Source organism: Lactuca virosa, chromosome 4, assembly GCF_052849685.1.
Source record: "Lactuca virosa cultivar CGN04683 chromosome 4, Lactuca_virosa_CGN04683_v6, whole genome shotgun sequence".
NCBI lineage: Eukaryota > Viridiplantae > Streptophyta > Magnoliopsida > Asterales > Asteraceae > Lactuca > Lactuca virosa.
In genome coordinates, this window is record NC_136429.1 from 380660354 (window position 1) to 380683215 (window position 22862).

A 22862-nucleotide genomic window follows, 5' to 3' on the forward strand; every position below is an offset into this window, starting at 1 on the left:
TTCATCTTCTTCAAACTTGTTTTCTTTATGTTAAAATGGTTTTTAGAACATCATGGATGTGTTTTAACACCATGCATATATGATAAACAAGGTTGCATGTTCATGATCTTAGTGCAAAAATCGATTTTAAGGATTAAAACATCAAACTCGAGTTAAGAGTTTTTGAGAAACAAAATTTTGTTCATAAATGAATATATACATTTTGATAAGTTTTAATATTTTGATCTCTGGAAACATGACTAGAATATAAGTTTATCATGATATCTTTTAAAATATTTCAAAAGATTACTCAAAGAAATGATGAAAACTCATTTTTCTAACGAATCACCATGCATGCAATCTGCCAGATTTCTTTACCTGAATTTAAACTGTCATATCTCACTCATTTCTTAACCAAAATTCGGAATTCTTTTTCTGAAATATAATATTTTGAGTTAGCTTTCAAACCCATCTGACCTCACTGGAAAATTCAAATATTTCGATTTTTAGCAATTTTTACAAAACTCTTGCTCAATCAGCACCTTTTTGTGAATACTAGTTTTGTATTGCATGTTCAAAGATCTTATTCATCACTAAAAATCAAGGAAAAATTAACTTGAGCACTTAACATCATGTATTAAGAGGTATAAAAATATCTTCATTCAAAAGCCTTTGGAACATTTTGCAAAAATTCTCAAAGTAACATCAATAATTTTTACCAAAATCACAAGAATCAAGTTTTCTTTATAATTGTTTGAACCTTTAGGCATATTTTTCGACATCAAAAATAAGAAAAAAAATTTCATTGTTATTAAATTGTTTGAAGTTGCATTCTGGAAATTTTCAGCTCAATATATATTTTCTTTATTTTTACATGAAAATAATAATAAAATAGAGTGTTAAAGTATATAAAATACTTAAACTTGTAAATAAATTCTGGAAATATTTGTGGATGACCCTTTAAGTTAATAAACATCTCTCATGAAGTTTCATCGATTTTTGTTACTGTTTAGTATGGTTTTTAATTTTCTTTTTATTTAGCTCTAATAAACCATAAAACCACTTTAGGGAATGTGAAAATATTATTTCTTATTTTTCTCGTCTTGTACCTTATATTTAAGACTCCGAAAAATATTTTGGCAATTTTTGAAAATGTATATCTATTTTTCTTGAATTTTTGTGTTTATAATGGACTAAAAACAGGAAAAATAGTTTTACTCATCCAAAATTCATGAAAATTTACCAGAAACTCTTATAATATGTTAGGATGATACATAAAAATTTTGATGATTTTTATCGTCTGTATGCTATTTTTCTTCTATTTTCCCAAGATTTAATACACTTAAATGTACAAAAATCAGAAAAATTATGTTAAACTTTTTGAAAACACATATTAATATTTTTCCTAGATTATGTACACTGTAAAATAGTTACACAAAAACTACAAGAATTTTTCAAGATAATTTACTATTTTTCCATGATTTTATGATTATTCATGGAATTAAATGGTGAAAAATAGTTAGACGAATCAAAAATTCAAGAAAATTTATCTTAAGGTGTTTGACTTCAATTAAAAATGAAATACAAAGTTTGGGAAAGTTTAGAACTAAATTGATTTCGTTTTGAATATTTAATCATTGGAACACCTCTAAAATGTTAAATATTAACATTTCAATAATGGAAATTTTCCACTTAAATTGTTATATAACAATTGATTCTTTGAAACTTAATTTCCACAGAAAAATGTTTTTAACTTATCAATATTAAATTTTGACACATTATTGGCATAATTCTATTGTAGTAGTAAGTATACTAGTATTAGATTTCAATTAGAGACTCATTAGTGTGTAACATCGTTGTAGGAAAACGATAGTGGTACGAGTGGAGCATAGATCAAGTCATCATTTGCATCATCTCAATGCATTGTGAGTATTCACGCACTCCCCTATTTTCAGTTTTTATGTTTTGGGGTGGAAAAGCATGTCCCGAAAAACTATTATTTGAATGTTGTATTTAAATTGATTTGTATCAAACATGATTGCTATTTTATTGCTATATCTCTCTATGTATGTCTATGCAACACGGAACATGAGAACTTATCGTATTAAGGCCCTTCCCTTATCTCTAACCATTAACTCTTTGAGCCAATGGTCATTATGGATAGCGCTATTAGGAATTGACAACTCCTCACTCGCCCTATTACTGGAGTGCATGATACCATATTCATCTATGGAACGATAAGCATAGATCTTGATAGGGCTTCAGTCATAGGTTTGGTTGAGACTCATTGTTTGCTCATACACATACAAACTTGCTATTTATTATGGCAATAAACTCGTTTATCAATTATAGCAATCAACTTTATTTCCCATGAGGATATGAACGTTGCATCTCTTTTGGGCAACATACTTTATTTCTCATGATGACGACGAACTTTGTTTACACAAACTTATTTACTCATTTTAGCAATATATTTTTATCTATGGAAACTTATATCAAAATTTGATTTCGATTCATGAAACCAATATTATTTTTAAACTTGTGAGTACTCACCAACTATTTTTATAGTTGACGCTCGTTTTACATGCTTTTTCAGGAATCATCGAGTAAGTGGCACTTAGGGACACTTCAGTTTTAGGAGCATTCGCATGTGTTGTATTTCAATTTACATTGCAATTTCTTTTAAAAGTTGTTCAAACCCATTGTAAAATTGTAATGATTTTTAATACTATGGTTGGTGTTGTCTTTTAACTTTTGCTATGAAACCATTTATACTGTCACGCCTCGTGTTTCCGCTTTAGCGTGGTGTGACAGTTTCTCCATTGGGGAGAGGTACCCTGATGACTTTCTCGTAACAACCAATGTCCGCTCTATTTTTGGATAACCAATCCATTCCTACTATTACATCAAAACTACCTAGCTCTATAGGAATTAGGTCAATGCTAAAGAGTTTATCAGCTAAATTCAGAGTACAGCCAGGAATTATTTCATTAGCCCTAATTTCATACCCATCAGCAAGTTCAATAGCATAAGTATTCCTCATCTTTCTCGATTTCAAGTCAATTAACGGTCTAAATGCTAAAGAATCAAAACTCCTTTCTGCTCCCGCATCGAATATTACTGATGCAAAATGGTTGTTCAGGAGAAACGTACCTGTTATCACCTCAGGGTTCTGACGAGCTTCTTCTGCACCAATCACAAAGGCTACACCTCTTGGCCGCCCACCTTGATTTCTTTGGAAGTTTTGCCTGGCTTGGCCTTGTCCATTGTTACCAGACCCCTTGTTCAGTTTGGGACATGCTCTACGGAGATGATCAGCACTCCCGCACTCGTAACATGCCCTTTTTCCATCCTTATTCAGCTTACAATACTTCGAGTAATGGCCTGTTTGTTTACAGTTTTGGCACACTGGGCAAGCTCCCTTGTGATGGAAGTTACACTTATTGCACTTCGGAAGCGGTCCTGAGTACTGCTTTCGCTCCTGCACTTCCATGACTTCCGGTTCCTGAGTTTTCACTGGTTCTTGCTCCTGGGCTCTTACCATAAAGTTTCTTGAGACTTTCTGCTTCCTCCCTGACTTGCCTCCATACTTCTTCTCTCCCTGATCTGCTGGCTTCCTCTTGCTACTAGAGTTTTCCTTTGTCGATGCTCCCATCCTTATCACATCATTGGTTAGTCGATTTGCTAGACTTACTGCACTATGAATAGTAGTTGGATTTAGTGAAGTAACCATTCCCCGAATCTCTGGTGCCAGACCCCAGATGTAACGATCTATCCGTTTCTCCTCAGGAGTAACCATGTGAGGTACCAGTTTTGCTAGTTCATGAAATCGGACTGTGTACTTCTCTATTTGTGTTCCAACCATAGAATGGTTCCAGAACTCAGATTCAAGCTTCTGAATTTCATCCTTGGGAAAATACTCCTCTATCAGTAGCTTCTTCAGGTCTTCCCAAGTTAGCTGATATGCCGCTGCACGGCCTCGGGTTTGCACTAGAGTATTCCACCAGGTCAATGCCCTATCATGGAGTAGACAAGTTGCATACTCAACTTTGTTGCGCTCGAGGCATTTGCTAATGTGAAGGACCGACTCCATGCTGTCAATCCATTTCAGCAACCCGACCGCACCTTCCTTTCCGTGGAACTCCTTAGGTTTACAGGCCATAAAGGACTTGTAGTTGCATTCTCTTTCATTGTTTCCCCGATTTCCTCCACTACTTCCTTGGTTAGCATTAAGTCCCGTAGTTACTTGAGTAACAATGTTTGGGATTGCTTCCAAGAGCTGTTGTGCTACAATTTGAGCAACATCGGGTGTTTCGTTCTGTGGGCGCCCGCGATTAGGCCTTCCTGACATGGTTCTAAGACACAAGAGAAGAAATACGTATAAATACATAAAATAATGTATAATATTTAGTTCACTACTATTTTGAAAACCGTAAGTGTTGTCAAATTAATGGTTTGCATTAATACTAGGCATATAGATTTTAGAAAGGAAAGAAAAGAAAAATGTTTTTATTCGACCATTGACTAAGAAAATTCTAGGGTTTGACCTCATAGTAAAAGTTTTCAAACATAAAATAAACTTCTCATCACCATTTGAAATAGTCTTAAAACCAAAGCAATACAACAATTCCCAAAATAAAGTTTTAAATGTTTTTCCCCAAAAGACACCCAACATGGGTTTTCGTTTCATGACAAAATAAAATAAAATACTGAAATCAGAACCAAATACTAATCGCTATCCCAACAAGAAACATCAACACCACAATCAGTAATAACCCTCCAAGCACATAATATGCGGTCATCGCACGACCTGCCACTCGTCTAGCAGCACTAGCAGTGTCAGCAGCCTCCATCGAATGCTGAAACAGGATTTCCATCCTTGTCAATACTTCATCCAAAACTTCCCGATGCCCAACTATCACAGCGAGACTGTGACGTAGGCCCGCTGCCATCGACTGCATTCTCCGGGACTCCTCCGGGGTCATACCTGGCTGCCTGACAGGTATCCCTATGACTCGCTGTGGTGGGGGTGCTCTCGGTCCTGTATTGCTGGGTCCTACTCTACTGGGTCCTGCCGTGCCAAGTCCTGCTATACTGGTTGCTATCCTTCCTGGAATAGGAACACTCTTCCTCGTCGTCCTCCGAATATGAAGCCCATAAAGTGGTGGCTGTGGCAACACCGATGTAGGCGATGCCTCGCGTTGCTGACTCGGGGCGTTGTCATTGCTGTTCTCCACCGAGTTTCCTGTATCTTCTGTGTCTTCCGAGGAGTCTTCCTCCACCGAGGCGGGGGGATCACGTCGAGGGATAACAGTGACGTAGCCGGACTCATCAGCTGAGGCGGTAGCGTGAGAAGATGACGATGTCGACATAGTGGACTGAGACATAGATTCAATGAGATATGAAATAAATGACAATGCATGTCTATAATATGCAATGCTTACACACACCAAAATTAACCTTTTCGAATTTTTGAAATAAAGTTTTCTCAAAAATTTTGTTGAACTTATTCCCATTATAATTAGCTCAAGCTTTGTATAAATCTTTCCTTAATTAAACATAGGTGATCAGGCTATGTTTAATTGAGGTCCAACGATACAATTCCCGACCTAATTATATTAGTAATATGTTTGATGTAAAAAGAATTTTTATAAGTTTTGGTTATAGGTTGTGTTTTCTTAAAGGAAAACTGATGTTCTCTATAACTTTAGCTCTGATACCACTTCTGTCACACCCCGCTAAAGCGGAAACGCAAGATATGACAGCGATAACGGTTTCATTGCAAAAGATAAAGATACATCACCATAGCAATATTCAAAAGTTTACAACCCATAGCTTAATAGAAACAAGTACAAGTTTTTCCAAAATAACATTGTTCAAAATATAACTTCATAAATAACTTCAACACGATGCAACATGCTCTATGATGATGAATCTTTATATCCACTTACTAATTATTTCCTAAAAAAGCATGTAAAAAGAGCGTCAACTATGAAAATAGTTGGTGAGTTCACAAGTTTATAAAATCAAGATTTGGAATAAGGCTTTTCATAAATACAAGTACATTGCTTTAATGAGAAACAAAGTTGATTGCTATGATTGATAACAAGTTTATTGCTATAACGAGAAACGAGTTTGTATGTGTATGAGCAAACAATGAGTCTCAACCAAACCTATGACTGAAGCCCTATCAAGATCTATGCTTATCGTTCCATAGATGAATATGGTATCATGCGCTCCAGCAATAGGGCAAGTGAGGAGTTGTCAATTCCTAATAGCGCTATCCATAATGACCATTGGCTCAAAGAGTTAATGGTTAGAGATAAGGGAAGGGCCTTAGTACGATAAGTTCTCATGTTCCGTGTTGCATAGACATACATAGAGAGACATAGCAATAAAATAGCAATCATGTTTGATACAAATCAATTTAAATAAAACATTCAAATAATAGTTTTTCGGGACATGCTTTTCCACCCCAAAACATAAAAACTGAAAATAGGGGAGTGCGTGAATACTCACAATGTTTCGAGTAGGTACAAGTGGTGCCTCGGAATACTCCAACGCCTTACTACCGGGATCCTACGACATCAAACACACACTAGTGAGTTTCCATGTCGAAATCTAATGCTAATATACTAAACTCTACATATAGAGAAATGCCAAATTTATGTTCTAATATTGGTTTTATATTAATTGGTTACAATTTTTCTGAAATGGTGAAATTATATAACTCATGTGATTAAGACAGTTTTGGATATTAATTTTCCAGATTTAGTAATATTAATTTAGGGTATTTCAACACATTTAAAGGTGTTTTAAACTCCTAAAAATGTAAAATATTATCAAACAGTTTCCAAAACTTGTCAAACCTTGTATTTTCGTTCTAAATACAGTAGAGGTCTTCTAGAAAAATTCCCTTAAATTTTTGATATGATTAACTATTTTTCTAAATTTTTAAACCTTCATAACTACATAAATTCATGAAAAATAGTATTAAAAGCATAAAAATTCCCTAACTTTTTATAATACTGCCATTAGACATACTTGAGCTGGGAAAAATATAAAAATGGATTTCTAAACTGTTTAATCCAATCTTATGATTTTTGTGCATTTATTCTAATAAAAATTGAAATAAATACAAAACAGTTTCCAAAATTACTCAAACTTTTTCTATTACTGTTATTAAGCATTATTAAACTAGGAAAAATATAAAAATAGATTTCTAAACTGTTTAACCCAATTTTATGATTTTTGAGCATTTATTCCAATAAAAATTGAAATAAATAGAAAACAGTTTCCAAAATTACCCAAACTTTTTATTTTACTGGTTTTGTACATATAGAAGCTGGGAAAATATAAAAGATATTTTTCAGTTGGTCGTTCTATTTTTCTTTGTTTTTATCCTCTTAAATAATCATTAATTGAAGAATAAATAATAAACAGTTAAAGTAAATACCAAAAATTTTTGTAACATCATTTACAGTGTAAGTAATCTGGGAAAAATACCAAAGGTGGTTTTCATATTGTATAATCCGGTTTTGGGTATTTAAGTGTATTAAAGTGTATTTAACCTTAGAAAATAGGAGAAAAAAGTATACAGAAGAGAAAAATCATCAAAATATGTATGTAGCCTCCTAATGTACAACAAGACGTTCTGGTAAATTTTCATGAATTTTGGATGATCAGAACTATTTTTCTATTTTTAGGCCATTGTAATTACAAAAATTAGTGAAAAATAGAAATGCATTATGAAAAATTCTGAAATTATTTTTATGAGTCTCCCACCTCTGGTAAGAGCTGCGAAAATTGTTAGATACAATTTTCACACTCTCTAAAGTGGTTTTGCGATTTATTGGAACCAAACAAAAAGAAAATCAAAAGTCATAATAAACAGAAACATAAATCGATGAAACTTAATGAGAGGTCATTATTCACCATAGGGGTCATCCACGAATTTATTCAGGATTTATAGACCTCTGGAAGTATTTTATGTGATTTATGCCCTTGTTTTCTTGTAACAATTTTAATAAATAAAGGAAATGATAAAAACTCTTGGGATTTTCCAGATGTTCATATTACCGTAATGGGAATCTGGTAAAAATTTTATTTTGAACAGAAAAAAACTTTTAGATATTTTTATAGACAAAATCATTTACATGCACTATTAACAATGTACTTTGATCATCAAGCACTTTAGCTTGGTGTTCATCTCATGCATCACGGTTTGAAGACCATGTATGGACATATGTTTGTCATAGTGATGTTTTTAAAGGAAATACTTGAATGCATAAGGTGTATGAGCCTTTAAAACTTGTAAAAATCCAAACTTTAGTGTTTGACATAGGTTTTGGTCCTTGGATTTCACCATTAAACAACATGCATGTTGTTCTTGGGTGAAACCCTACCACCATCATCATCAAACTCGACATTCATGGATATGTTCATGAATGTTCATTAAGAATGGTGTAGAAGAATGAGAAATGCAAGAAAACTCTTTAAAACAAGAAAGAAAAGTAAGGGAAAATGAAGGATTTTCGTGAATACCTTGAAGAACAACCTTAGAATATGAAGATTTGAGTATGGAGAGGTGTTCTTGGCTGATGATTTTCGTGGGTTTGGAGAGAGGAAGAGAGAGTTTGAGAGTTGTAAGGGTGGAGTGTGAGAGAGAGAATGAAGAGGGAAGTTGAACTGTAAGAATGAGTTTAATGATTGAAGTTTTTGGGAAGAGAGAGCATGGGAGAGAGGGTGACGGATTTTATGAGTATAAGAGAGGCCCTCTCTCTCCTAATTCAAATTAAATAAATTTCCCTTCAATTTTTATAAAACCTAAATTTTTATAAAAATGTTTCTTTATGTAATTCTTGATTTATTTAAAATCTTTGTTTTTAACTAATAAATTATGATTAATGTTTGATAATTAAATTTTTATGTCTTTGATTATATCTCATAATTTGATTATTTAAATTTGATATTAGGAGGTTCAAAACAAATCTATAGAGTTTTTAGGTTTTAAAGTTTATAAATTTGGATTTTTGGGCTCTTTAGAGTTTTTGGAACATTGTTTGATATTCACCATCATATTGGAATGAAATTAGAATATTTTAATTTATTTTTAGGGTTTTATACCCTTTTTCAATTGTAACAAAGTTTGAAGTTTTATTCTAATTCGGGTATTGGCATTTCCTACAGTAGTTAAACAACTTACTAGAATCGTAAGAGTCAAGTATATTAGTCCTAAATTTTAGTTGGATCCTAGTTTATGCAAGATTTTGACCTAATTTATACTACTAGGCCATGGCATGTTGTGCATGTATGGTTTTTATAAAAAGATGCATGAGTCCGAGAATGACCTGAATTGACAGTTGTCACAGTTACAAACCAACCCATGACAGTCTTGATTCATATCTACTTCCAACATATAACCGACTGTGGATGGTTTGAATAACTTAATCATTCAGGAAGAGCGACTTAGTTATTCTGAAAGTCAAAACATGCAAAGTGAAACACAAGAATAAATGAATCAAATATGGTATCAAACCCTATGAATATAAATAAACACTTTTATTTATCACCATACTGATTACTCATTATTCATTGTTTCTGTTTTATCAACTTTATACTTGAATTAAAAACACTAGTTATCCAATGCTCCAAGCATGTACACTATGCTTTTCTTAAACAATAGCTTTGCCATACACCAAGTATGCACTCTATGTTTGTCTATGATCCTTACTTTGTGAAATAAACCAATTGAACATAATTTCAATGATTCTAATTTCACACTCCCAAATCCTTATCGAAAAATGTGAGAATTTCAAATTCCTATCATTTATCGAAATCTGTTTAGATTTTAAACTTATATGCACTGACCCTCCTGTAATGAATATGTACAAAGTCACAAAGACTTGTCAACAATCATTATAAGGTATTCCAATAGAGATCAACTCCATGGAAACTAAGTCTCATATTCAAAGTACATTGCTTTGGACATGCTTCTTGCATTAAGTTTTCTAATCTTACACAGATAACTTCCACCTATGGAGACAACTCCATATTCTCATTTTGATTATCACTTCTGAATAAGAGATGCCTCTTTTCAGAATATGTCAATATGGTCCTTCCAAAATTAGCACTATACTTTCAACTGTCCCTGAGCAACCAATCTTTGGTAAACCTCCTCGACAATTGCTTAATCATTTTAGTCATATCCAATTCTAGACCTTTTCCCTTCTTAATGCCTCTGGGCATTTGGAAAAATTTAGAAATGACAAATATTATAGCACACGCAATCGATCCTGTACCCAAAGCAAATGGTACACGATTCATGATGTCTCACATAAAGACATGATTCTAGACCAGTCTTTTGCTACAATATGTTTATTTGCGATGTTTTCAAAATTTGACTATGAAGAGGGATGCCGTAATCATAATCGAATTTTGAGAACGCAATATATAGAATTTCCTTAAGTTGAACCAATCCAACATGAAATTCATATATATATTCTTGACTAAAGATGATTAAGGTCTCAATCTAAGCCTTTAGAACTGAAATGAAGTATATCCTCTCCCTTAATTATAGCAAAACAACTTTTTCAATCCCTGCAACCTCACGAATTGAAACTTTTGTTTTCTATAATTAACATTGCTAACTTGCAACACTAACAATAATTATCATGCTCCCACTAACATGATGATTATTAGCATAACACTTATGCTCCCACTAGATTTGACATGTACTCAGAAATCAGCTGGACTTCTAGAAATCAATACTTTTTTGACTTTCTTACCAAAGTTCAGATTTCTGATACGAGATGCTTTGATAAAACTTTACCAAAATCATACACCTTTCCTTAGATAGCATGCATGTGTGTCTAAACAATTTCAGAACTATGAAAAGGGATGCCGTAATCATAGTCTCAATTGTTTAGACCTTTTTCCATCTGCTTCAAATCTACTTGGTGGAAGTGTTTCCTCACCACCATTTTCATGAATCGGAGAGAAACCTTATCACCCTTAGATTTTATGGTGTATGTGTTCTTATCCATGTGAATCGTCAAAACCATAGTCAGAAGACAAGGATAATGACAAATCCAAACTCATATGGACTGAACTTATGCAATCTTAACTTCTTGCCACCTGGCAGTACAGGGCCTGCCATTGCTTCCAAGTTGTTATGCAACCAATTGAGAACATTTAGAACTCCTATGCAAAGCCAACTTTAACTGGAATGGGCACAAAATATGTCAACACGATAGGTTATAAACCTCAAGTCGTGTGCTAGTGAAGAACCTCAGGTTTTATTCTTGATTAGTTCTTGAAATTCTTTTTAGGATCTTTAAGACTCCAACTATCCTCTTGACATATAAGACTATCTTGCCAAATATTCAAGAGATAGTGCGGATTCTTTATCAAGACAAACACTTCACACAATTGGCCTTAATTGGTCTTTGTCTTATCCAAAACATCACAACTTACCAATTTCAAATGTACAAGAGTAGGACACTTTTACTCTTACATTTGACAAGTGTTTTAAACCTTTCTTTAAGATATGTCACTCAAGTTACAATCTTGGAGTATGACTCTAAGAATTGTTTTGGAACGAAGTATGACTCATCTTCCTGATCTAACCATTTCAACAATTCATGACTCCTCTTCTTAGTCATAAGAATGCACTAAGATGACCTTTAGAGGACTAATTGTGATATGATTTCTAAATCATTAAGATGATCACAAACATGATACTAAAGTACTCTCCCATCTTTTCAGATTTGAGAAACTTTTATCTTTCTGCCTAATTTGATTCTTCCCATTCGTTCTGCCATACATTGAGACTTTTCCAATGTTTCAGAATTATACTTAAACTTGTAAGTATAACCATATTTACTAAACTTTAGTAAATCAAATAGTCTTAACGAGCTTTGTGGTAGACATGACCAGTGCACAAGAATGTGTACTCGATCCCTTTAGTCCTTCACTTGACTCACACATCCATGTGAACAAGTAATTAGTCTTGATTTTCCAATGCTTGAAAGTTCTCATTCATCATACTATTCAACTTGCATGATTCCAAGTTTCGGTCCAATTGAAACTTGGGTGAGGATGAACTTTCCTGATTTGGTAAATTTAGACACTACCACAAATGAAAGAATCAAATCCATATTCCAATATTGCTGTTAGTGGAATCATATAAGCAACAAATTTTCACAAATGCCATTGTAAGGATATTTCAAATAAATAAAATTAAACAATTTTGTTTTATTTTAAAACTTTGCGGAAAAACTTATCCTTACAATCCACATGGAAAATTGTTGTTATCTATTCCTTAGCAATATATCATAACTTCTTAAGCAACTGCTCAAAATTCTGATGCGATCGAAATCCACCTTCGCGATCAGAATCAGCATATACTTCCTTTAAGATTTATCTCTATTCTTTGATTCTTAAAACATCAACATGTGACCCAGTCACATAATGTAATGAGGATCTCAGAATAGAACTTAACAGAGTTAGATAATGGGCTCTACCTGATGTAGAGTCAAACTTATTGACTTTAACATCCTTAGGTAAATTTGGCAGCTTTGCAATCAACGCCCCTTCCTTTGCAAAATAAACATATGGACCCTTTGGTAATGAGACTATCTCAGACTTAGCCTTTCTCTTTACCATTTGGTCAACCGGGTTGACTATGGCCAATCCCTTTCCATTGGGAAGAGAATGCTTTTTCTGGATTTCCAGTGTCACCATTGTCACTGTCCATAAATTTTTGGGAAGTTGATCTTCTAATCAAATTTGCTTTACTATCGTTCCAAATCATTGTTGATTCAGCAGCACCAAGCAAATAGATATGATCATTAAGGTTCATGTCATAGTTTGTTTCATAGTAGTCCCAAAGGAACTCACTATGTGACTTAGAAAGTGATTGAACATCCAACTTTCTCAAGACTTTGACACCCAACTCTCTCGGCTTGTCAATATGTGACTTCATATCTAAGATGTGATCACACATATACCTTGCTTGCCATTAGGGCTTGAGTGACCTTGAACTTGTGGGTTAGGGAGAATAATTGGAGGAGGTGGAGGAAGAGAAGTATGACTTCCATGAGCCAAACTCGGGATGTCATATTCATTAGGAAAGCTTGGTTTGGGAAGATCATTGTTGTCTAAACCAGACATCAACAATGGGAGAAATTCACGCAAAGTTGATTTAAGTCCTTAATATAACACCCAATATGATATATTAAGGCTAGGACCCAACAAACTATTTTAAAACTTGGAAGAGGGATGCCGTAATCCAAGCTATAAAATATTTGAAGGTAGGTGAATGACGATTCACCAATTCCCACCAAGCTAAACGAAATGTATTATTAGGTTTTAATTGGTTTTGAAACTCCTAGATTCTTTTGAGATTCATTGAACTTTTCAATGGCATGTTTCAATCTCGAGTGTGCCCTTCAGGTTTTGTGACTGGGATGCCGAGGATCACAAAACAAGGTGTGAAGTAACCATGCAAATATACTTGGTACCCTTAATATTTACCCCTCAATCGATGTGCCGGTTAACCACACACGCTCCAACGATACTATGATAAACATTAAGTTACCCTTTGCCTACCTTGTTAAGTCCAGGTTAGTGTGCCGGTTAACCACACACGCTCCACTAACAGCTTAAACAAAGTGCAAAGTGTAATTTCATGGATTAGCACCTTATTCACATTTTCCTAAGTAACTAAGATTGGGAATTTATAAGTGTTTAGTTACTTAGTATTTATCATTATACTTATAATTAAGGAAGAATTATAGTCCTTGTCATACCTGTTCGGCTAACGACCCTCCACCAGTCAAGGAAGCGGTGGGTGAGAGTGGACACCCATTAAACTGCCATTTTATAGGCAGTAAACTTATACCACCCTTATAGACCGGCTTCGGGAATGAGGCCTACTAATGGTCAGACGACTTGCTCTTATACATATAATATATTAAACTTTTAATATTATAATAGTATAAGGGTGTATTTTAGGCATTTAAAATACTTGGTGGTTTAATCTATTAGTTAAACTATACTCTTAATTTAATTAAATTTAAACCATGTCATTATGGAATTATTAATTCTCTTTTAATTAAACACTTTAATTATCTATTAATAAAGTCCATAAGAGTTAATTGAATTATTCAATAAAAACATCATAATTCCAATTATTAAATTCAAAATTAAAACCATTTAATTAATTGTTTAAGTTATGAACCCAAGAGTTTTAGAATTCAATTCTTTTTTTTTATCATAAAAAACTTTTTCCAAATTCCAAAACTTGAGGGCAAGTTTTGTAACTCTTAAAAACTTTTGGATTCCATAACTTATGGAGTTAAATACTTGTTTTATGATGAAACTTTTCATGTTCCATAACTTAAGAACAAGTTATGGAATTATTTAAAACATTAACACCAAATTTTGTAACTCCATAAAAGCTTTGAATCAAATTTTTTTTTTAAAAAAAAAACTTTCATATCCATAACTTATGGAAGTTTCAAAAACCCTTAAGATCACAACTTTTAAAAAAAACTTTTGAGCTCCAAAATTGTATGTGCACCATAGGAGTGTTATAGTACCTAAAACCCAATAGTGGTATCAGACCCATGGGTAGTTTTCTGTTATATAGATGCATAGCTAATTGTTCAAAGTTGGAAAAGTCGAAAAACTGCACTCTGACAGGAGGACTCGACGAGTCCATTCATAAACTCGTCGAGTCCATGCTCATAAGTGATGAACTCGTCGAGTCTATTATACGACTCGACGAGTTGGATCATCTGTTGGCAGTTTTTCAGGTTTTTTGGCCTCAATTGGATTAGAATCATTACCACAAACTGTTTTTTATCATAAAATCTGTTTCTCTGATATGGTAGTGATTATTCTCATGCAATTAAAAGATAAATTGTTAAATTTTAAGATAATTATTAGTTTATATGATAAAGCTAATTATTTGTAATTTTTGATTTGAAATTATCTTACTAGAAGAATTGTATTATGATCAAATTGGTAAAAGATAAAAATGGTTATTTTATAAGTTTATAATTTGATCTAAATGTTTTTAAGGAGCTACAAAACTTTTCTAAAAATTTTGGAACCCAATTTTTTTTTTTAAGGAGTTACAAATAAATGTTAGTTAAATTCATCTTAATGTTTTTGAAGAGTTCCATATGTTATGGAACTTGAAAAGTCTCATCTTCATAAAACAAATTAACTCCTTAAGTTTTGGAGTACAATTAAGAAACATTGAATTCTTAGAAACCCTAGTAATTTAAAAAGTTTTCAAAAATATAACTCATGGGTTCATAACTTAAAATTAATTAAATAGTTTTAATTTGATGTTTTTGAATAGTTCAATTAACTCTTATGGACTTTATTAATAGTTAATTAAATGTTTAATTTAAAGAGTATTATTAAATCCATCAAGTTAAATTAAACTAAGAGTATAATTTATTAATAGATTAAACCATCAAGTATTTTAAAAGTTTAAAATACACCCTTATACTATATAAAATTAAAAGTCTAATATATTATATATGTATAAGTTAAAAGTCAGTCTTACCGTTAGTAGGCCTCATTCACGAAGCCAATCTATAAGGGGGTATAAGGAAACTTCCTATAAAATGGTGGTTGAATGGGTGTCCACTCTCACCAACCGCTTTCTTGATTGGTGGAGGGTCGTTAGCCGAACGTGTAGGATAGGACACAAACTTCCATTAAAAGTATAATGAAAAATACTAAGTAACCAAACAATTATAAATTACCAATCTTAGTTACTTAGGAAAAATGTGAATTGATGCTAACCCCTGAAATTGCACTTTGCACCTTGTTAAGTCGTTAGTGGAGTGTGTGTGGTTAACCGGCAAACTAATTTGGGACTAACAATGTGTGACAAAGGGTAGCTTGGTGTTAATCATGGATCAATGGACCGTGTGTGGTTAACCGGCACATTGATTAGGTGATATGCAACATTGAGAGTACCAAGCTAATTTTCATGGTTGTTCACACCTTGTTTGTGATCCTTGGCATCCCAGTCACAAACTTGAACGACATAATCGAGATTTAAACATGCCATTGAAAAGTTCAATGAATCTCAAAGAATCTAGGAATTTCAATTATTTAAAACCTAAAATTCATTTTCGTTTTTCATGGTGGAAATTGGTAAATCATCATTTACCTAGCTTCAAATATTTTGCAACCGGATTACGGCATCCCTCTTCCGAATTGTAAATTATTGTGTTGGGTCCTAGCCTTAATATTTCATTTGGGTGTTATATTAAGGACTTAAATCAACTAAACTTGAATTTCTCCCTTGTAGATGTCTAGTTCAGACAACTATGGTCTTCCCAAATCTTTTGGAAAAAGCTTTCCTCATGAAGATGATCTTCCCAAAATCATACTTCACTTCCTCCACCTCCTCCAATAGTCTCCCTAACCCACATGTTTGAAGAATTGAAAAGTTCAAGATCACTCAAGCCCTATTGTCAAGCAAACATGAAGGTGGAAAGTATGTATGTGCTCACATCTTGGACATGAAGGTGCATATTGAGAGGCTGGGAATGTTGGGTGTCGTGTTCCCAAGGTAGCTGGATGTTGACTTGGTTTTTCATTCACTACCTATGTCATATAGTGAGTTTGTTAAAGACTACTATGTGAAAGTTCACGACGTGACCCTTATCGATCTTACATATTTGTTAATTGCTGCTAAATCAACAATGATTTGGCGCACTGGTCAAGCAAATTTTATTGGAAGATCTACCTCCCAACCTACCATGGACATAGGCAATGACATAGATAGTCCAGAAATGGTCCGTTCTCCTATGGGAAGGGAATTGGCTATGGTCAAAATATTTGACCATAAGAGAAAAGTCAGTTCTGAGATAGTTCCATGTGCACATGCCAAAGAGTCCACTTGTTTCTACTGCCATTTGAAGGGACATAGGAAACGAAGTTGCCCTGATTACCTAAGAAATCTAAGAGAGGGTAAAATCGAATTGTATGGTTATACTTCAGGTAAATCCACTATGTAACTCTACTAAGTTACTATTTGGAGATTCTTAATACATGTTGTGATAAGATTACATTTTGATGTTTTGAAGGCTCGAAGAAGAGAAAGGAAGCTTACAGAAAGAGCATGCTCAGTCTAATCACGAAGAGATGGATTTCGATCACATGATTCGATGATCAGAGTTTTGAGCTGCTTAGGAGTTATGATAGATTGCTTAGGAATATTTTGAAACATAGTTTTCTTATGTACTTGCATTGTAAGGAAAGTTTTCCGCATTTTATAAATAAAGAAAAATTTTGATTTTATCTTATTTTATATTTCATTGCAATGGCATTTGTGAAAATTGATGCTTGTATATTTCTTAGCAAATGGAATTGATTCTTTCTTTTGTGGTAGTGTCTAAATTTACCAAATAAGGAAAGATTCTCATCACCAAAGTTTCGATTGGACAAAAACTTGGAATCATGCAACTTGTATTGTATGATGAATGAGAACCTTCATCTTTGGAAAATTAAGACTAATTCCTTGTTCACATGTATATGTGAGTCAAGTGAAGGAATAAGGAATCTAGTACACATCATTGTGCACTGGTCAGGTCCACTACAAAGAACAATAAAACCATTCGTTATGATTTACTAAAAGTTTGGTAAATATAGTTAGGCTTACAAGACTAAGTGTGATTCTGAATCATTGAAAAAGTTTCAATGTATAGCAGAACGAATAAAAAGAATCAAACAGGCAGAAAGATTAAAAGTTTCTTCAATCTGAAAGGAACGGAGAATACTTTAGTGTCATGTTTTATGATCAACTTAATGATTATGAAAACCATATCATAATTGATCCTCTAAGGACACCTTAGTGCATTTGTATGACTAAGAAGAGGAATCGAGAATTATTTAAATGGTTAAATCAATTAAGGTGAGTCATACTTCGTTCCAAAATCGAGTCTTAGAGTTATTCTCCAAGATTATGACTTGAATGACATATCTTAAGTAGGTTTATTACACATTCAAATTGGTAGTTGTGATGTTTTGGATAAAACAAAGACCAACTAAGACCAATTGTGTGAAGTGCTATTCTTGATAAGAATCCACACTAACTCATAAATATTTATTTGTCAAGGAATGGTTCTTGACAAGAGGTCAGTGGGAGTCTTAAAGATCTTGAATAGTTTTAAGAACTAATCAAAAATAAAACCTATTGTTCATCGCTATCAAACGAATTAAGGTTTGTAACCTATCGTGTTGACATATTCTTGTTTCTGTGCCCATTCCAGTTAAGTTGACTACTCATATGAGTTCTATGATTTCTCAATTGTTTGAATAACAACATGGAAGCAATGGTAGGCCCTTGTACTGCTAGGTGGCAAGAAATTAAGATTGAACAAGTTCAGTCCATATGAGTTTGAATTTGTCATAGGCCTTATCCTATGATAATGGTTACAAATAACAAATTCACATGGATAGGAACACATACACCATAAAATCTAAGTGACATAAGGTTTCTCTCCATTTCATGAAAATGAGTGTGAGGAAACACTTTCACTAAGAAGATTTGAAGGAGATAGCAGTCGTGTTAAATGCATTCTCAAATTCGATTATGATTACGACATCCCTCTTCATAGTTCGAATTGTGAGAAATGGAAAATAGTCCGAATATTCAGAACTTATTGCTGTAAGTTCTGAAATAGTTTAGACACACATGTATGCTTTCTTATAAAAGGTGTATGAGTTTAGATAAAGGCTTATGAAAGCATTTCGTATCAGAAATCTGAACTTTGGTAAGGAAGTCAATAAGTATTGATTTCTAGAAGTCCAACTTATTTATGGGTACATGTCAACGCTACTGGGAGCATAAGTGTTATGCTAATAAGAATGTAATTATTATGCTAGTTGGAGCATAATTATTTCGTTAAGTTTTGCGACTTAGAAATGTTAATTATAGAAAACAAAAGTTTCAATTCGTAAAGTTGCAGAGTTTAAAAAGTTGTTTTGCTATAATTAAGGGAGAGGATACTTATACTTTATTTCAAATCTAAAGCTTAGATTGAAGTATTAATCAAACTTAGTCATGAGTATATATGAATATCATACTGAAATGTTTCAACATTGAAATTTCTATATATGGAAATATTATAGCAAAAGACTGGTCAAGTATCATGTCTTTATGTAAGATATTATGAATCGTATCCCATATACTTCGGGTATAGGATCGATTGCATATGCTATAATATTCTCGTGTTCTAATTTTCCAAATGCCTATGGCATTAAGAGGGAAAAAGGACTAGAACCGGATATGACTAAAGTGGTTAGACAACTGTCAAGGACGATCTAAGGTTCGCTAAGGATTGGTTGCTTGTGGGAAGTTGGAAGTAAAGTAATGGATGGACCATATTGAAATTATTCTGAATAGACATGATTCTATTAATAATGAATTGTCATATGGAAAATAAGGAAATCTTTCCATAAATGGGAGTTAGATATTAGGAATCTATGTGAAAGTTAGAAACTTTTATGCAAGAAGGATGTTCAAAGGAATGTACTTTGAAATTAAGACTTGACTTCAATGGAATTGCTCTTGTAACAATCTCCAAAGGAATACTTTGTAATATCGTTGGCAAAGTCTCTATGACTTTGGTACCTCGACATTACAAAAGGATCATTGCATAAAGCTTAGAACCAAACACATTCTAATAGTGGCAAGAATTTGGCATTCTTACACTTGTGATAAAGATTTGGAGTTGTGAAATGAGTTTCATTGAAGATGTATTCAATTGATCTATTTCACAAAGAAAGGACCATAGGTAAACATAGTGCGTATGCTTGGAGCATGGGATAACTATTGTTTTAATTCAAGTATAAAGTTGATAAATTGAAACATTATACAATGAATCACGTGTAATCAATATGGTGATTAAATAAAAGGTGTTTTCTTTATATTCAAAAGTTTTGAGACCATATTGGATTCGATTATTCTTGTGTTTCACTTTGCATATTTTGACTTCCCGAATAACTAGATTATTCAAACTATCCACAGTCGATCATACTTTAGAAGTATGTATTTAAGCTAGACTATCATGAATGGGTCTGTAGATTGTCTAAAGGTGTTTAGACATAGCACAAGTTCGATGCAGTATTCATGAGTACTCATGTAATAAGATTTGAGTATTGGACTAAACCGACGCTCATTTGAATCACTTCATGGATTTTATCACGAGTGATCATGAGACGATAATATCGTATATTCTTGAAGCCAAGACATATGAGTTGCAGTTTACAAGTCGGTTGCACATTGATGATATGTAAACGCACCGGTAACTCGGTGTTATAAAATGTATCATTGTGTGTGATTTGATGATTAAATAGATCAAGAATATGAGGCAAAGTTTATCCGTTCCTTTTACCCAATGTAGAATAAAAGCGATATCTGTGGGCCCCTCAATGATTTAGTGATGACAACCCTAAGCGCTTAGCCAAGCCTGGACTGATTTGATTTGTTTAATTAGTCGGTCTTCATAAATCGAAATCGGGAAACAACACATGGACAAAGAGAATGATTATATTCCATGTTTCATGTCCATACGATATCTAGAATGGAGGAATATATGATCCCTTATCTAATGGACGACTTACTAATAAGATCAGAGTTCGACAACGGTCTTTTTGAGAGCTACGATATCTAATCGAATTTTGAAGTCGTACTTGCAATAATAGTTATTATACTTATCCAAGTGGGAGACTTTTGGATTAGGTGTCTAAGCCCATAACTATAATTGGTATGTACTTGACCCGATACAGCACGGTCGATTTGGGTTGTAACACTCTGGAACAATTTGATAGGATGGATATCTGAGAAAGAGGTTATTTGTGATTTATTAATATATTATAAGTATAATATATTAATTGAGAAATCATCTTATTTAATTAGTATTGATAATGAATTAATTTGGAATTAATTTAGTGATCAAAAGAGACTAATTAAATTTGTAGGGACTGATTAGGTAAATTAGTAATATTTATAGTTTGGGGTAATGATCCATGTTGATTAGAAATGGACTAAATCTTTATGAGGATCCATGAGAGTTAGTCCATAAGACTAATAAGTTATTGGATTAAAGGCCCAAGTGAATTAAGGCTTACAAGGTTAAACCTTAAGAGAACCATAACCGATTTTATGTCTTCTTACTTCTCTCTCAAATTCCTCCTCTTGTTCTTGGTTTATCATAAGACATTTGAGGCATCACACTTGAGGTGCTAAGCTCTTGAAAGACCAATTCCTACAAGCTACAATTAAGAGGTAATCTTCTAACTTACTTCTATGATTCATATGTCAAATTGTATACTAGTTGTAGGTTTCAAGCTTTGGAAATTTTTGTTGCAAGTATAACTAGAGAAAACGTAGATCCAAAGCTCTTAGGGTTATATGTGCACCATAGGAGTGTTATAGTACCTAAAACCCAACACTATGGACTATGAATATTCCTATGAGCTATCAATAGCTCGGAGTTATCAACAATTCAATATAACATTTGATATAAGTAACACAATGACAATACTCACCTCACAAACAGAGATGAATCATATATAGCTCACAACACAGAAAGGCAGAAAGAACGTCCACTTAAAAACTTATTCCAAGGTGAATTATCATCATATGACCTAAAAACCCTGAAATTTGACTCAAGGTCAAACCTAGTCAAAAATCAACAGTTAAAAGTCAACTCAGTAGACCACCACGTCATAGCTAGACCCTTGCCACATCGTGCTCTAAATATCAAGTCGCGATCCTTGAGCCTTCCACGTCATGGTCGACTGCTTTCCACGTCGTGGTAAGGATCATCGAGTCGCAAAATAAGAGCTCATCACATTGTGTCCAACTCTTGGCTACACTATGGTTCCCCTTGAACTTTTCAACTTCTTATTAAGTCCTTAATCCTTTAATACCAACTCTTAAACTTTCTAGAAGGCTTAATCATGGCAGATGAGCCATAAAAATCCTAACTTTATGAACTTAAACAGTACATGCAAGACCTACTCCATTTTAGGTTAAAAATGGCAAAATATGACTTTGTTTCATTGCATAAGTCCAAAACACTCTTTGGCTTTAGATCGAAAAGATGAAACTAACTAGAGGTGCTTGAGATTGATAAAGTTGCAAGCTTTATCTAAAGTTCTTTTATCTACTACCACCAAAACCACAAAAAAGACTTAAATGCCAAAAATAAGCTAGATATATGATGTTAAACGATCAAGATGGAGATTTTGACACCTACAAAGGTCCAAGAAATACACAAGCCATTGAACCTATGCAAGAATAAATTCACAAGCTCCAAAGGATAATACTCTCTTTAAAAAAAATGCTACCAACCACACCGAAAGGCTTAGAGGGGAAAATGGAGGCTAGGGTTTTGGAGGGAAACTTACGGAAATTTGGAGGCTAGGGTTGATGGAAACCCTAATCCCATCATTCGTTAAATAGGGCTCCAAAACCGAGCCTTAGGGTTTTGGGCCAATGACTGTGCCACGCTGTGGCACCAATGGACTCCATGCCATAATGGCAAGGCAATCACCACGTCGTGGTAGGCCTATCACTAAACACTTCTGAAGCGGAGAAACATGAAAAGTGTTGTGGATCTAACTAAGATCCGATGATAAGTCTAACAGGTAATTCACCTTGACCACCTTGGCAATCACCCGAAATTGTTTGATGAACTTGTGGCCTAGCTTGCCCCACTTCCTAAAGAGAATATGTGACATCCCCTATTTTCCAGAACCAAAAAAACTTTTTCTTTACGCTTTGAAAAACCATAACATCTTTGTTTACAGAAAATCATAGTATAATCAAACATTTTGCA